Genomic DNA, 13,437 nt, shown 5'->3' with positions numbered 1-13,437 from the left:
TGCCGCAGATAAAAAACATCGTTTTCGCTTCCCGAAGTTTCTTTTTACAGTTACCCTTCTATTTTTGAAAAGCGGATTCTGGTGTTTCATTTGGGACAATGATACACATACATTTCCCTTTGGAAAGAAATGTATTTAGCTGAAACGCCGAGTCCGTCTGAAGAATTATAATGACGATACGGTACCAGTATTAACCGGATATGGCCAAGACTGTGCAGAAGGTCAGAAATGACTGAGGTTTGGGCCGGGCTCCCCACGCCTTCACCCGACAGGTCAGAAGTCTGGACACCTATGGAGCTTCCTTTGCCCACACACCTTACGCTCTCGGGTGTGACTGGGTAGCATTGTTCCTCTAAGTATGAACCCCAGCTTTCCCAATGACACTGGCAGACGTATTTTTCATCCCGGCCCAGTGGCAAGGTCTGAGACTCAGGTCTGAGGGGTCGGGAGAGGATGGCACTCTCTGCACCCAGAGCCCAGCCGGCCAGAGACCCACAGGCGGCACACCAGGGCTGCAGCCGCCACCAAAGGTTTGCTGTGCTTGTCTTTGCCTCCTTAAGTGTCTCTCTTGGGGCTCTGCAGGGAGGGGGCTGCTGGGCCAGGGCAGAAGGCAGGGGTCCAGGCTTCCTAACCGGTAGCTGTCCTAAGAGCTCCCATCCCCCAACTTGACACCCTGTGTGACCGGCCGTGTGTCAGATGCCTCTGTGGATGTCTCATGTAAACATACCCACATTCTCCAAATCACGTTCAAGTGGCCTTGGGGTGCCGTGAATAGGCTCATCTTGGTTGGAAAGTTGACCAAGGAAGAAGAAAGTCGAAAATGCCTCTATCAGCTGCCCGATTTTCTTTCACCAGCAGGGTGGCCAGCAGCTCTGATGTCCTTGCTTCCCCGATCCATCAAAACGAGGGCTTCATGGGAACCAAAGGGTCCCCGTCTCCGTCCAGGGGCCGACCTACACAGGACAGACACCTACCCACACAGACGCATCCCTCCCAATAACACCTCCCTCCTTTCCCAGAAGCCAGAAGGCACGGGCTCCCCTTAGAGACGGCAAAATCAGCCACCCACCTTACAGGGCTGTTTCCTCCATATCTTTATGATGGGTTGGAACTTCACATGCACACATTAATAATTAAAGCGTATCCCAAATTTGGGGAAAGGAAATATGATGACCACTCAACTCGCCGATATCCTGCGAGAGCATTTCCTCAGTCTGCCAGAGCATCAGATTCTCTGGGGAGCATAGCTTTGTTTCCCTAACAATGCACAACAGCCAGGAGCCCAAGTATTCCGCAGCCCTGAAAGTTAGGGGTTTTAACCTGTAGAAACCGGCAAGGAGTAATGGTTTTATGTTTCCAGTGGAGAAAATGGCCCCGAAGGTTATCTTTTTATTGCTCTGTAGGCCATTAAGTGGTCTTGAATCTAACTTAGCAAGCTTATTTCAGCTCATTTCAGCTTGCCTTTCCCCACTGACTTGCCCCTGACTTGTTCTTCAAATCAGCTACTTTTAACTTCCTGCTAGCTCATTAATTCATTCCTTACTAAAGTCAATTAAAGTTTAACATGCTCTTGTGCATATGTAGGAGAATTTTGTCTTAAGCAATGAAACGAGGTAGAACTACTATTTGTAGGATAGATACGTCAACAATATCAATAATCATAATAAACAAAACCCAGCGTTTGTTAAATGCATATTCTCTGCCAAGCAATGTGCTAGGGCCTCTATAAATATTAGCTACTTTAATCTTCATATAAGTTCCAGGGAGTGTGTAATATGATTGTGCCCATTTTACAGACGATGAAAAATGAGGCACAGAAAAGAAGTAACCAAGGTCACGCCTCCAGGGGAGAGAGAGCATTCAGAGCCAAGCTATGGGCCCCATGCAAAAAAAGAGTCAAAGACACGCTTGACAGGATACGAGTGACAAAATCCGCATCCCGTGAGTTTATGGCAAACTTGATAGGTCGCAGAAGCTCCCAGTGCTAAGGAGTGAGCGAGCAGTAGCTAAGATGCTGACAGCAGTCCGGCCCTAACCTCTTACCTTCTGTCCTGAGTTTTAGGGGCCAACTTCCCCCCTGCTCCGGCAGGGTGGGAGATCAGGACAACGTGGTATGTAGCCCATGCCACCCTTTGGAAAGCACAGTGTCCAGGGATTATGGGCTGTGTGTGGCCACGGGGCGCTGGTTCTCCCCATCTGTTTGGAGTCGGAGCACGCCTTCCTGAACTATGGAAGCTGCAATGGTAAGAACTACACTTCCCAGAACCCTTTGCAGCTTGAGTTCAAGCTGAGCTGTAGATTCCACGGATCACATGCACCTGTGCAGGACTTAGGCTTGACCTGAGCTGGGTGGGTGAGTGGGCCCGCCGGCTCCTGGGCAGCTTCCTGTCCTTCCACCTGGCCCGTACATTCCATGGCGGATTGTCTTTCCCGGACACTCAGCTCGAATCTCTTGTTTCCGGCCTCCTGATGGTTCCTGAAGCCATTTAATACCCGAGAGTGAATCCCTTTACACTTCAACTAAGTGAAATAGATCTTTTCTCTTCCACTGAACGCTGAGCCTCACAGGAACCGGCACCAGAAGTGGAATCTCAATTGGCTAGGGGACCCAACTACGCCTAAAGGGAGCGACGGATTTTCGGGCCCCTGAGGATAGAGCTTGGTGGGGAGAGGGAGCCAGTGATGCGATTGCCCTGGGATCTCAGAGCAGCAGCGCTCATCCCCCAGAACCCAGGGGGTATGGTGACCCCAATGAGCGGCCCAGCCAGAATGCCTACCAGAATGGCTTCACTCCTAGAGCTCGCTGATAGCGAGCGATTGATCACGGAACCCCGGGGCTAAAATAGGTGGCAGCCTGCCTCGGTCCTGCTCGATCAGCCCTTCGGGCCTGGTGAACAGGAGCCTGACCTGAGGCACTGCAGTAGTTACTGCCCCATTGCAGCCCCGAGCCCTCTGAATGAAAAGGGGGCCGGGCCCCGTGGGGGTCGGCACGTGTATCTGCTGCGTAACAAACCACTCGAAAACCGAGTGGCTGAAACACTGCTATCGCTCATGAGTCTTGAAGTCAGCTAGGAAATTCTGCCTCTTAGGCCAGGCTCAGCTCGTCCTGGCCAGCCCCTCACGAGGCCTGGGGCCTCAGCCAGCTGGCCTATCTCTGCCTCCTGTGGCCTCTCATCCCCGAGGAGGCCGGCAGGGCTGGTTCCAATGGAGAAGGCGGGGTTGCCAGGGAAGGAATAGAAGCAACTAAGGCTTCTGAAACCCTTGGCCCCGAACTGGCACAATGTCATTTACACTACATTCTGTTGACCAGAGGAAGTCACAAGGCCACCCAGATTCAAAAGGAAATAGTCTCTACCTCTTGATGGGAGTTGCCGCAAAGTCACATTGCAAAGGGATGTGCGCACAAGGGACGATGGCCCTGTTTACAAATGGCCTCACACAGCCCCACACGTGTGTCCCGTCAAGCTTCTTAGCCTTCCCCAAAGGGACCTGTGGCCACAGACCGGTGCGCTGCCCACGCAGGAGAGAATACCCAGCCCTTGGGCGTTCTTAGACATGGCTTTGAGCTGAGGATGATCCTGAGACCCCGGATCCACTGTGGCCCCGTCAGCATACAGGCCGGGGAGGCCACAACACCCTGACACTTGAGCCTCAGCTGTCTCACGGTGAGCCCAGCAGGCTCACCAACCACACCGGCTATTTCTGCACTGAGAGTGCGGTTGGGGGACACAGGCACGGAGATTGGCACAATCCTACACGGGCCCCAACCCACGCAGCGAGAGTCGTTATGAAAGGAAGGAGCAAGGCCGAGGCTCTGGGACTACCGTTTCCTCCCCCAGAGCAAATGAGAGCCACCGTGCCTCCCTGGAGAGATTCAGGTCCCGTGTCACCATCAGAGACATATTCCTATGTCTCCTTGTCACACCCCCATTAGGCCCACCTGATGGATCCACGCAGAACACAAGTGGGTCTCAGAGCAACCAGGGGCCATCACAAACTTGCTCACGTGGTGACTGCAGTCACTGCCCCAGGGTGGTCCCCTTGATGGAGTGCCTGATACTTGGCTATTGACCTGGCACGTGCTTTTTCCTCTGTCACATTTAGATCCACTTTGCTGAACCCTGACAAAGGCAGCCACACAATTTCATTGTCGTACCTGGAGCTACATCAGCTCTCTGTCTCAGAGTCCTAATTCCATCCATAGGGGCCTTCATCACCCCCAGGGCCCCCTAGGGGGTGCTGGTGTCCTTGTATGGATGACCCCATGGCAACAGGGTCTCAGAGCAAGAAGTCCCGGGTAGACCTCTTAAACCTTGCTAAGACCCAGGTGTGCCAGAAGGTAGGAGATAAACCTCTTGAAAATTCAGGGACCTGATCTGGGGTATGTTCCGATGTCCCCTCCAATGGCGAAAATAAAGAGGTTGCTATACCTTGCCACTTCCCACTCAAACAAGGCACAGGCCCCCCTCTCCCCCGTGCAAGACTGGGGCTCACAGCGGGAGGAAGCTCGCTAGCTGGTCCGGGCTGTGGCTCGAGCAGCATTTCCTCTTGGCTCTTAAGATCCTTGAGATCTGGCAGGGCTCAGAGTGTCTGTGGCAGATGGGGAGACTGTATGGAGAATCAGTGTCTGTCCCTTGGGTTTTGAAGTGAAGCCTCTTCAGCAAACAACGATTTCCTTTAGAGACAACTGCGTCTCAGTTGCTATTAGACAGAACGGAGACTGTACTTCTAGCCAGGCACAGATCCCTTCAGAGTGCCCAGGGACCCAGTGTCACCGGATGGGATCCCACCCCCTGGGCCACGCCAAGCAGCAGCCCCATCTAAGGCGCAAACAAAAGACCAAGGCCAGCAGGTCCTGAAAACCCAAGATATCGCATCAGGAGGCAACTCACAGCTACTCCAATGGTGCGGCCACCTCTCCTTCCACCCACCCGGGGGTTTCCCCGCGACCAGCCGACTAAGGAAGGAAAAGCCTAGTCTGCAGCCTCTGCACAAAATGCCGGCACCGACCAAAAGCAGATGTCGCTGTGCCAAGGCTCTCCCCCGGGAGGGTCCTAAAGTGGGTTGGCAAAGGGAAATCTTCCCTGTGGGCAGAACCCCAGCAGCACAGCTGATTTTCCACTGGGTCCCAGAAAGAGAAATGAGAGCACACAGGCCCAGTGAATGTGGGAACGTCTAAAGGTTTGGCCGAGGGGTTACACTTGGGAAGAGAAAGGGTGGAGGAGTGTGGGGGCTGGGCCTCTCAGAATGAGCCCCGGTCCCCACTGCAGGGGAGGCTCTCGAGAATCAGGTGGACCAGCCGACCCATTCTGCAGATGCCAGTGAGCCTCTGTCCCCGGCCACCCCCATGTGAGCTCAGCGGGCTCCCGGACACAGAGACGTGGAGGCAAGGATGGGGATTATGGGAAATGTCAACGGCCCACTCTCCGCTCCCAAGGCAGTTCCACCACCACCCTTCCAAGTGCAGCAGAAGTGTCAGCTGAGCCCCGATGGGAGCACACCCCCTGGGGAACCAGGCTCTTTCCATCAAAGATGGGAAAGCCAGTTGGCCTCCCTGGAACAGACACTTATCTGGAATACAGATTTGTTTTCCCCGCTCACCATGCTTCTGCAAATCTATAGACCTGCCGACTGCCTTCCGTGCCACCTCACACAGCGTGGCTCCTGGCAAAGGAACTTGCCACACACACACACACACACAAAAGGAGGCAATGGTGTGGCACGTGGAATGCACCAGTCTTACCCTGCACCTGTCACCCAGAAACATGGCATTCCAGAGTAATGGCGTGAGATAGGGGACCCTCCAAAGACTCAGTCATGGTGCTGGACAGAAGCCGGTGACGACACATCAGGGTGAGTGCCATCTTGTGGGATGCGGGGTGAACTCTGAGCCCGCAAGTACCCTGCAACACTCCCCCAGGGAAACACTGGGTGTAGGCACCCGATGACTATTTGTTTCGTGTCTGCACAACTCCAGGCTCTGCCAGTTTAGAGGCCTTGGTGCCCTAGGGAAGACCTAACTGGAGGACACAGCAATGCATCCGATGAAGAGAAAGGACCCCTTGGCCATCTGGGGCTCATCGTGCCACTGGATCAAGAGAGAACGTTGTCCGGGAAACTGATCCTGAAACTCAAGGCTGCTCACCTCAATGGAGGTAGAGGGAGTGTTCTAGATGCCACACGATTTGGGGGAGCTGCTTCCTGTTACTGGAGTGTCTTGTGATGGGGTTGATCGAGTCTACAGTAGCCCCACAGTGGTGGGACCACCAGGAGCTCAGAGCCAGCAGGGATAGAGCTGTGAGTCAGCCTCCAGGTTGGGAGCCTAGCCCTGCAGAGGCGCTCACTGAGGATCAAAGAACAGGGAACAGCAGTGGAAGGAAAAGTTACAAACACCGACGAGATGGCTGACGGGCCAGTTGCATAAAGAGAAGGTGTCTTGGGTTTCCTTTTTCCCTCTCTTTGCCCTACTACTTTAAATTGGGTGGGTGGTCAGTGGCTGATTTTAGAATTTGGTGGGACTTGGGTCCTCCTTTCGGGGAAGGATGTGGACAGTTGACTTTTATGACAGATGTCTGCATTCCATCACGCAGGAGCAGCTGGTCGCTCATGTTGTTTGCTCTGGAGTTGGCATTTGGGAAGGAGTAGAGTCAGGGGATCTTGGCTGCAGAGGGTAGACCATGAGATGCCTGAGGCCCGCCTGCTGATGTCTGTTTCGGCCTCCTCAGGGCTTATTCTGCAGAGACTGGGCGGGGGGGGCGGGGGGGGGCGGGAAACTACCTCTCCCAGAATCCCCTGCAGCCCACCCCCAGGTGTGGTCTAGGCTCTACCGTCAGTGGAATGTGCTCCCACAAGGTGGGCGTGTGGACCCAAGCTCTGGGGAAGGGTGCAGGGATGTGCTCCGCTGGTGGGGCTCAGAGCAGGGGCCTCTGGGTGCCAGAGCCTGCAGTAGTATCAGGGGGCCCCAGTTTAATGGAAACAACTTCCTGATCATACCTCAGAGCTCACACTGGAATCTGTTTCTTCAGCGCCCCACTCCCCGCCCCCAACAGTTTAAGAAGCCATGTAATACTCCATAATAAACCTCTTTCTGCAACAATCCTGGGGTAAAATTCCTTCTCTGTGAGTGGACCCCACAAATCTCTGGGATCTTCCCACACTAGTGTGCTGCTCAGAAATTGAGAGGTGGGGGCGCCCAGGTGGCTCAGTTGGTTAAGCGTCTGACTTCGGCTCAGGTCATGGTCTTGCAGCTCATGAGTTCGAGCCCCACGTCGGGCTCTGTGCTGACTGCTCGGAGCCTGGAGCCTGCTTCAGATTCTGTGTGTGTCTCTCTCTGCCCCTCCCCGGCTCACCCTCTGTCTCTCTCTGTCTCTCAGCAATAAATAAACATTAAAAGAAGAAGAAGAAGAAGAAGAAGGAGGAGGAGGAGGAGGAGGAGGAGGAGAAGAAGAAGAAGAAGAAGAAGGAGAAATAATTGAGAGGTTGAGTTAATTGAGGGGTGATGATAGATTTAGGGTCCTGAGAAAGAAAAGGCACGTGTGGATTTAGATCATTTAATTCTTGTTTCCCTACTTAGGGTTCCTTCCTTTGGGTTCCCTACAAATATTTTAATGGCAAATTATCAGCTTAGAAAAGACACAGACATTAGATTCTAAAAAAGAAATCTTTGAGTCCTTGATGTACAGGCTCTTTGGGCATCAGATTCACAAACCAGATCAAAGGTTAAATTGAGAAGCAAATAAGTGGTCTTCTCTACTCCTCCTCGCCCACCTGGCACCTCCCAGCACCCACCACAGGTACCACAGGATCCGCCTCTCTGAGCCAGGCCTCATCTACAGTTGGCCACTGCCATTGTCCTCTGAAGTCCTGCCCAAAGAATGGCCAGGGCTGGGAAGGAGCCCAAGTCCCAGAGAACGAAGAGAAGGAAAACACCAGCGCTCGTGGTCCATGACAGAAACTATTCTGACATCTTTCGAAACACAGAGGATGGTTTCCTCAAAGCCTAGAGGCTTTTCCTCCAAATGACAGTGATTTTCTTCAGACGAGGGATCCTGGCTGAATTAAAGACCTTCTCAGTTGGATAGAAACACAACTTAAACTTGCTCAACCATCCCAGGGGACCTTTTTGGCTCGTGTCACTGACAATTCCAGGACGTGTCCGAAACAGCTGACGCCTCGCACTGGAATGATGTCATCGGAACTCAGTTTCCCTCTGTATTGCTCACTTCTGCCCTCCCCACTGGTTTCGCTCCCAGGCAGGCCCGCTCCTGAAGCTAGCCCGTGACGATGTAAGCCTGCATTCAGCCGGGTTCAAGATCAGAATAAAGAGATTTTCTCTTTGCAAACAATTCTAGCAAGAGTGCCAGGATTAAAGTTCCTTGAGTCAAGGGGAGTCATGCATTCCGTTATTCTGAGAGCCCAAAGCCCAAAGGAAAAGTCCAACTGATTAGGTCTGGATGCCATCTTTACTCCCAGAATAGGGTCACGAAGCAGGGAGGGGGCGTCTAGTCCATACGACCCCCCACACGCAGAGTAGAGAAAGGAATTCTCCCCACCAAAAGAAAAAATAAATGGAGGGAGGGGAGTAAATGCCAGACGAGCAGAACAACAGATGTGCCGCCTCTGGCTGGCCGGAGTGGACCAGCTCTCCTTCAGAAGGGACAGCAGGAAGCCAGAACTCTACACAAAGTGGCGGCAGGCCGGTCAGTGCAGGGCAAGCATCCCAAAGAACAAGCTAGTCTGGGTAGCCTCTGAGAGCAGGACGGCGACTCTGCAGGGCAGGACACATCCAAGACCTCTCCAGCACGTGGTGCCCGCTCTGTGAGCAGGGCCAGAGGAAACACTCCAGTGCCTACAAGAACAGACAACTCTACAAAGCTCCGCTGCTCGAAGTGAGCGCTGCAGAGGCCACTCAACAGGGAAAATGGCATCAAATAAAACGTTCCCCAGAAGGAAGACCAACAGATCACCTTCTTCTCCCCAGGCAAAGATGTCCTTCTTGACCTGCTCCTGGACGGGTCTCCTTTTGGCTTCTCTTCCCAAGAGTGGGGCCGGCCGGGCACTCAGCCACCCCCCCCCCCACTCCAGTCCATCCTCTTCAGGGAGCTTGAGTGCAAAGGCCCAGGCACAGGGCCCGGCGCAGGGTGACACAGGCCACGGAAGGCGGGGGGAAGTGGGGGTCTGCTCAGCACTCGATGTCGGAGGCTGGAGGCATGGCTCGCTTCTCCAGAGTTCCCACAAGAAGACCCTTGGGGTGAGAGAAATGCAGTAGAAACGCATAGGTCAGGCTGCTTGCTGAAAGAACTCCTTTTGCAAATTATTTTGTGCTGTGAGAAGTCACCCCTATCAGTCTCTGTGAAAAGGATTTGTTTCCCAAGTGGGGCTCCCTTTATTATAAAAAATCATCGTTGCCAAGTAATATCATCTTTTGTTGGTCACCAGGGGCTTTTATGCCATCTGAAGCTCAGAGAAATCCTGATAGAGGGTGGCCGTGCTGGTGGCGGTGGTAGGCATGTGGATGGTTAGGGTGACAGGGTTGTGCTGGGCAGCAGTGGCTGGGGAGGTGGTGATGGTGGGTGACGATTGTGGTGGTGGTGGCCAGAGTAATAGTGATATGGTAGCAATGGCGGGTGATGGGGAGAGTGATGTCAAGAGCGCGGTGATGGTGGTGACGATGATGGTGCGGGCAGTGACGTGGGGGACAGATCGCAACGGTGACCATGAGGCGACTTCCACTTTGCTGATAATGAATGTGACTTGAGACTCTTCAAGCTCACAATGTTTTGTTCAAAAGAGATGAAGTTTATTAGCTATGCTCCGGCCCAAACAGCAACTACCCACGTAGGGCTGTTTCAGTAATGTTTAAACGATCAGGTACCTCATTTCACTTTAGCCGTGCATTTTACGAACTTCCTGGATAACTGAAATGTGCAGGACCCGTGTTTGGTCCTTCCGGGAGCTCACTCTTGGAACCCAGCTGCCACGCTGTGTGTGTGTCTGCTTCCACACCTGGAGGGATTGCGAGAGGGCAGAGAATTTTAGCCTGATTTTCCTGGATGTCAGAAACTCCTTGAATGTCCTGAAAGTGTTGGCAAAAGTGGGTGTTAAGTGCATTTCTGGGAGAGGGGGCCACATTTATTAGTTATCTAAGACAGCATTAACAAATTGTCTGAATTTAACAGCTATGAACATTTATTATGTCACAGTTTCTGTGGGTCAGGAATCTGGGAGTGGCTTAGCTGAGTGGTTCTGGCTCAGAATCTCTCTCGAAGCTGCAGTGGGGCTGTCGGCTGGGGCAGCAGCATCCGAAGGCCGGCCTAGGGCTGGGCTGAGAGCGGCCAAGCTGGCTCACTCACATGGCTGTTAGCAGGAGATCTCCGTTCTCACCGGCTTCTGGCAGGAGACCTGGTCTTATACCATCTGGATCCACTTGAGTAGGGACTGCACGAGTGTCCTCGCAGCATGGCAACTGGCTTTTCCCAGAGTGATCCAAGAGAGAGCGAGACAGAAGCCAGATGATTTCTGTGACCCAGCCTCAAAAGTCACTGTCTATCACTTCTTCAGTATGTTTCATTACAGTCTGCAGAGGCTAGCTCTAGGTAGTGTGGGCGGGGACCGCACGGGGGTGTGGATATCAGAGAAGGCCAACTCAGCGGCTGGCTCCCATTGCTTTCGTCAGTCTCAAAAAGGCCCTGACACCTCAAAAGGGTGTCCTTCAAATCTTGAGTTCCAGGGGTCTGTTGCTACCAAGGACCCCCTCTGCTTCCTTCAGAAATGGAACCAACAGGAAAAGTGACAGTGGCTAGAAATGGGAGCGTACATTCTCTCCTGACCTGTCCTGTCTCCAGCAGGTGACTAAAGAACAGGGTGGAAGAGGGACGAGGAAATGTCGGTCTTATTCTCCCATCTCTCCCATCAGCCCCCTCACTGCCCCAGAACAAGTCACCCACACACCTTCCACTCGTCCCAGCACGTCCCAGAAAAGTCAACGGCCCTCTCTCCCGTCAGAGCATCTCTGCGGTTTCAAGACAGGCTTCAAGGCAAAGATGTAGGGATGTCTATATGCAGCTCCCTGAGAGGAGGGCTGTAAGCCCCATTGTGACAAGCATGGCCTTGGAGGTGGTAGGTCTGACTTCTGACAGCGGGCCCAATGTCAATGGCGATATGTATAGGGCAAGTGCCTCAACCTCCATGAGTCACCTTGTGTCCTCTCAAGGTCGTTGGGGATCATTTCAATAAGAAAAATGAATTGTTATTACATGCCCAGCCCTTTCCCAAGTCCCTGACATGTTCCACCTCCTCTGGCCCCTGGCATCAGCCCCATTTTACAAGAGGGTAGAATGAGGAGAGGCAGGTTATGCTCAAGGCCACCAAGTTTGCACATGGCAGAGCCAGAAATGAGACCAAGAAGTCTGATTCCAGAACCTGAGTCATTCGCTAATCGCCAAAAGAGCCCAGAGGCTGTAATAAAGATGGTGATGGGGCTGCTGCCACTAACGATGTGGTGGATGGTGATGCAAACATGGTAGCCTGAGGCAGGACCTGCCTGACAGTGATGATCATGATGGTGGTGGTGGTGACGATGGTGGTGGTGGTGATGGTGGTGATGATGGTGATGCAAACATGATAGCTGATGCTGCTGCTGCTGATGATGATGTTGAAGAGGGTGATGATCATGATGGCGATGATGGTGATGATGGTGATGATGGTGATGGTGATGATGGTGATGCAAACGTGGTAGCCTGAGGCAGGACCTGCCTGACAGTGATGATCATGATGGCGATGATGGCGATGATGGTGATGATGGTGATGATGGTGATGGTGATGGTGGTGATGCAAACATGATAGCTGATGCTGATGATGATGATGATGATGATGATGTTGAAGAGGCTGATGATCATGATGGTGATGATGGTGATGATGGTGATGATGGTGATAGTGGTGATGGTGATGCAAACATGATAGCTGATGCTGCTGCTGATGATGATGTTGAAGAGGGTGATGATCATGATGGTGATGATGGTGATGATGGTGATGATGGTGATGCAAATGTGGTAGCCTGGGGAGGAACCTGCCTGATAGTGATGACGATGATAGTGGTGGTGATGTTGGTGATGATGGTGATGATGGTGATGATGGTGATGATGATGATGGTCCTAGTGGTGGTGATGATGGTGATGATAATGATGATGGTGGTAATGATGGTGATGATGATGATGATGATGATGGTGGTGATGATGGTGATGATGATGATGATGATGGTGGTGATGATGATGGTGATGCAAACATGATAGCTGATGATAATGATGATGATGTTGAAGAGAGTGATGATCATGATGGTGATGATGGTGATGATGGTGATAATGGTGATGGTGATGATGGTGATGCAAACATGATAGCTGATGCTGCTGATGATGATGATGTTGAAGAGGGTGATGATCATGATGGTGATGATGGTGATGATGGTGATGCAAACATGATAGCTGCTGCTGCTGCTGCTGATGATGATGTTGAAGAGGGTGATGATCATGATGGTGATGATGATGATGATGGGGATGGTGGTGATGGTGATGATGGTGATCCAAACGTGGTAGCCTGGGGAAGAACCTGCCCGATAGTGATGATGATGGTGATATGGTGGTGATGATGGTGATGATGGTGATGATGGTGATCATGATGTTGATGTTGGGGATGACTGTGATGATGGCGGTGGTGGTGATGATAATGGTGATGATGATGATGTGACGGTGATGCAAACTTGGTGGCCTGGGGCAGAACCTGGCTGATCATGATGATGACGGTGGTGGTAAGGGTGTTAATGAAGTAGGGGAAAAGACAAGGTCCCAAGACAGGGGTGGGCTCTTAGGCCAAGATGACCAGGAGAAGTTAGGGGACATGTTAGGCAGGAGACCAAGGTAACAGGTAAAATTAGGAAACTTAACAAGGGGAACAGAAACCCAAGGCAGAAAAGAAATGAATCGTGTTCAACTCTTTCACTTCCCAGATGACCAGACCAAGGCCTACAAAGAAAACCCACTGGTCCAAGGTTACTAGCCTGCATCAGTGATCAGGCCCAAGCCCCATATCCCAGCTCCTAGTGAGGAGTTAATCACTCAGCCTTTCCACAAAGAGCTGAGTGCCAACATGGTACCGGGTCATGGGTGGGCTTCCATTCATATTTGTTGAATTCCCACTGACTTACAAAAGTTCCCAGCATGGACCAGAAATCTGGAAGGATGCCAGGCATGCAGCCAGCAGAGTACCCAGTCTTGCTTCTAGGGAAGACTGAGGGGTCCTCTAGGGCCCCCAGAAAGATCCTGGCAAGAGGCAGAATACCCCAACAGAGCCTTTCTGACAACCACAGGTACCGTCTCAGGAATGGGGAGTGGATGTCAGGCCACCCAGAGCTGGGCTAGGCCAACCATCAAACCATAGCTGCTG

The 13,437-nt window shown here is 52.4% G+C and overlaps 1 long non-coding RNA gene across 1 annotated transcript; it reads right to left on the bottom strand.

The window, feature by feature from the left end:
* Nucleotides 1-7,536: 7,536 nt before the first annotated feature.
* Nucleotides 7,537-11,718, bottom strand: LOC131505583 (uncharacterized). The gene is made up of 2 exons (XR_009258471.1): nt 9,875-11,718; nt 7,537-9,244 (listed from the first exon to the last, which is right to left on the bottom strand). It is a non-coding gene; the product is annotated as an uncharacterized LOC131505583 (long non-coding RNA).
* Between the last annotated feature and the right edge of the window lie 1,719 nt (nt 11,719-13,437).

This window comes from Neofelis nebulosa, chromosome 2, assembly GCF_028018385.1.
Source record: "Neofelis nebulosa isolate mNeoNeb1 chromosome 2, mNeoNeb1.pri, whole genome shotgun sequence".
In the NCBI taxonomy this organism is placed as follows: domain Eukaryota; kingdom Metazoa; phylum Chordata; class Mammalia; order Carnivora; family Felidae; genus Neofelis; species Neofelis nebulosa.
This window is presented reverse-complemented; position numbering and strand designations above follow the sequence as displayed.